Source organism: Cervus elaphus, chromosome 28 (genome assembly GCF_910594005.1).
Source record: "Cervus elaphus chromosome 28, mCerEla1.1, whole genome shotgun sequence".
Classification (NCBI taxonomy): domain Eukaryota; kingdom Metazoa; phylum Chordata; class Mammalia; order Artiodactyla; family Cervidae; genus Cervus; species Cervus elaphus.
In genome coordinates, this window is record NC_057842.1 from 54,396,000 (window position 1) to 54,400,176 (window position 4,177).

Sequence of the window (4,177 nt, forward strand, 5' to 3'; positions counted from 1 at the left end):
ATTTCTGTCTTTGTGCCAGTACCACTCTGTCTTGATGACTGTGGCTTTGTAGTAGAGCCTGAAGTCAGGCAGGTTGATTCCTCCAGTTCCATTCTTCTTTCTCGAGATTGCTTTGGCTATTTGAGGTTTTTTGTATTTCCATACAAATTGTGAAATTATTTGTACTAGTTCTGTGATAAATACCATTGGTAGCTTGATAGGGATTGCATTGAATCTATAGATTGCTGGAGAAAGACAACTTTTATTCCTTCAAGAAAATGCACCAACAAGTTGCAAGAAGGAGCACGCTGGCTAGGTAGGTCCCCTGTCCTAAGCAGGGGTCTGAGATGAGGGCAGGCCTGACCAGGGCTTGGGAGAAGCTGAGGGGCTCCCTGTGGCACTCAGGGAGGGCCAGGCCAGCTCAGAGGTGGGACTTTGTTCTGTTAGCACCAGGAACTGCCCGCAGCTGCAGCCGGGCTCAGAGACAGGTCAGTAGGTGGGCCTGCTTGTCCCCACCTGAGCAGTCTGGGAGGGGCTGGTGGCTGTCTCTGAGTATGATTCTCAAATTCACAGCCCAGAATCAGTCCCCTGGCCCCCTGTAAACATGAGAACGGGCTCGTGACTGCCAAGCCCCTAAGACAAGATGAGGGTCCGAGACGTGTGGCTGGGCTTCAGGCGACCCAGGAGCTGCTGGGCTTTCTCCTGCATGAAGAGCTGGTCCCTGGTGACCCCGCAGGCCACCGTATTTCAGGCGCTGGTCATGGGGCCAGGGAGGGAAAGCGGCCCGGGACTTCGGGGCCGCTGGCTTCTCGGACTTGGCCTGCAGGAAGCCCTGGTTGAGCAGGCTGCTGTCCTCTCTGCTGCCCGACGGGGTGAGGCCTGAGGAGCCCGCTGCGAGGATGCTGGACAGCTTGGGAAGCGTGGACATCATCAGCTTCATGTCCTCGTCCACAATGTCGAGAGCCAGGGACTTGCGGACTTTCTTGATGGGGCTTCGCCGCATCCCGGCCTTCCTCCTCTGCTTCTCGCGCCTCACTTCGTCCTCAATGATGAGCTCGACGCCGGCTTCAGAGCGCAGCACCTCCTTCAAGTCCTCCTCCAGGTGGGGGGGTCTGGGGCAGGGGCTTTAGTGGTCCCTATTTCTCGAGGGCGTTCTTGAACGGGGTCGGTGTGTGGGGAGTGTTGTCCATGGAGTACTTCTGATCTGGGGTAACAAACGCAGCGTGTTTCTGGTGCGGCGGCGTCTTGTCCCGCGGCAGCGGCGTGGTGACCACCACCTTCTGGCTGCACACGGGGGTGGACGTCAGCGAGCGGCTCTCCAGCTCGTGTGTCCCGCTTATTCCAGAAGTTCAAAAACTGGGACGGCGAGAAGGGCAGGGTCTTGACGGGCGTGCTCTTCGGGGTGAGGCTATTGCAGGAGTCCAGGAAGGACAGGCTGGCGCTGTTCTCCATGACGGGGGACAGGGCGACACGCCTCTTCTTCCGCTGCTTGAGCACGGAGGGCGGCGTGCTCACGCCCGAGCCCCCCACGTCAGTGCTGGGGGAGATGGGGATCAGCTCGCCCCGGCTGCCGCGGCTCGGGTCGGAGATGATGTGGCCGTCCATGCGGTACTCGGTCACGCTGGGTGCCGCGGAGGCGGCTGGCCAGGGCGGCGCGGGCTGCCAGGCTGCCAGGCTTGGGGCTGCCCTGGGCTGCCCACGAGACTGCCCTTGGCCGACGGCTCCTCGGGGAGGTCAGGCTTACTCAGGTCACACCACGCATCGGGGTCCGACTCGATCAAGTCCAGGGCTTCCGAGAGGCCGGACTCCACAGCCGGGATGAGAAGGTTGGCAGCCTCCACCACCCACTTGTAGGGCAGGCTGGTCTCCGGCGAGGAGCCTTCCTGGTCTTCATGCTTGGGGAAGTCCTCCAGGGGCTCCGGGGTCTGCACTCCGTCCAGCTCTGCGGGGACGGGCTCCTGCTCCTGGGCGGGGGCGGCCGCCGCGACCTCCTCCTCGCTGCTCTCTTTTTCCTTCAGGGCAGGGAATGCCGGAGGCCAGCTGGTCACGACACTTCCCTGGCCTTCCGAGAAGGGGGCACATCCATGTCCTCCAGCTCCAGCAGCAAGTACGTGGGGGGCTTGCTGTCTCTGGACTCACTCGGGAAGCCTCCTGTGTCCACCTTCCTCTTGATAGTAGAGTTCCAGTGATTCTTCGCAGCATTGTCCGTCCTCCCCGGCAGCATCTTGGCGATCTCGGCCCAGCGGTTGCCCAGCACCTTGTGGGCCTCACAGATGATGCGGTCCTCCTCCTCCGTCCAGCAGGACTTCTTCACCTCGGGGTTGAGGTGGTTGTGGCAGTGCTCACGGCACCGCTTGCCCGGCCGGCCTTTCAGGTGCTTGGCGATCAGCGTCCACTGCTTCGTGCCCAGCTCGATGACCTTCTGGTCCTCCTCTTTGGTCCATGGCCCTTTGATGAGGTCTGGATTCAAGACCCTTAGCCAGCGGTACTGACGCTGCTGGTCGGTGTGGTTAGGAAAGTGGCTGGCCAGGAACTCCCAGTCTTGCTGCCCAAACTGCTTCACCAGGGCCCTCAGCTGCCCGTCCTCCTCCTGGGTCCATTTGACCTTGCACTTGCTGTCTCTGCTCAGGCACATCTGAATCTGTGTCCTGGTAGTGCAGCTCATCCAGCTCCTCACCGCGCGTCCGCCGCGACATCCCCCCCGGCCCGGGCCGCGCCGCGCTCGCCCGCCCGCCTGCAGAGCCCGGAGCGGGAGCCGGCCGGGGTCAGGGTGCGAGCTGCTCCGGCCGCTCCGGGCCCTGGGGCCACGTGGCGAGGCGTCAGCGTGACCGCAGGTCCGGCCGCTGCTCATGGGGACACTTTCCTAGCCGTTTTGACAAAGATTATTTGGCTTCCCTTGTGAGTCAGCTGGTAAAGAATCCACCTGCAATGTGGGAGACCTGGGTTCGATCCCTGGGTTGGGAAGATGCCCTGGAGAAGGGAAAGGCTACCCACTCCAGTATTCTGGCCTGGAGAATTCCATGGACTGTATAGTCCATGTGGTCGCAAAGAGTCAGACATGACTGAGCGACTTTCACTTTCTTCATTGAGAGCAAGGGTTCTTAAAGTTGGATTATACACTCCTGGTGTATTCCTTGCTACATTTATCTTGGCCAGTAAAGGCTGGTTTGTTGTACTGGAATGCTGATTATCTGAAGACTTGGGGAAGTATTGTTGAAAATTTGGTGTCACATATATTTATAAGGGCATCAGAAGAATTCCAGTTCTTTGTATATCTTCTGTGTGCAGTGTATGTGTGAGATTACCTAGAAAAAAGAAAATATGCAGTGTATACAGAAAATTTTGTATTTTTTGTACTCCAAGGCACAAGTGGTATTGGGTTACTCTGTGGATGAATCGAGGTGGGGTCTGCCATGGTGCTGAAAATGTATGCTTGTGTCGTTCACGCCCATGGCTTCTGCAAATCTGTCAGAGAAGCAGGGATGTGTGATAGTTTACTCAGTCAGTAGAGGTCCATACAGCTGTTTTATAAAAAATAAAATTCACAAAAAAAAAAAAAAAAAATTCACCACTTTATAGAACATTGCTTCTTTCCCAAATTTAAGTATCAGTCAAGTAAAACTCAGCTCCATCAGTCAAATTAATTCAAATATGTGCTGAAATTGTGCTTTATTCAGTTTCCATTTAAAAAATATAAATTTGCTTCCTTCCATTTCCATCCAAAGTGAAGTCCCTTTTCACAAATAGCCTCAGTTATTACGTTTTATGATTTTGCTTGTCCTTCTGTATCTTACTTAAATGTGCTGATTTATCTTAGGTATATATCTTGGTTTGGAACCTGGATCTGTGACGCCCGTTGTGAACAGAAAGTACAAAGGGTGATAAGGAAATTGAGAACAATACGAAATCATCATAGATTATGGTAATGAAGGCATTATTTCTAAACTTCCCACAGTGAACTTGACAACAAAGAAGTTGAAAGCTCTCCCAACTATAGCCACTAAATCGACACCAAGCAGTATCAATTGGAAGAAGCTTTCGATGTACTTTGAAGCCAGTTTAAAAGTATAAGCTTTTGTTATTGCAGAAATGCAAACGAACCTAGATTTTGGAGCCTTTTATGTAAGAAACAATGAGTAATAACTTCATGAAATAATGATTCTTTCCATGCCAGTCACAAAAGCTGCATTTTTTATTT

The 4,177-nt window shown here is 54.4% G+C and overlaps 1 pseudogene; it reads right to left on the reverse strand.

The window, feature by feature from the left end:
- Window positions 1–335: 335 nt before the first annotated feature.
- LOC122685442 lies at window positions 336–2,777 on the reverse strand (annotated as a pseudogene).
- Window positions 2,778–4,177: the final 1,400 nt, after the last annotated feature.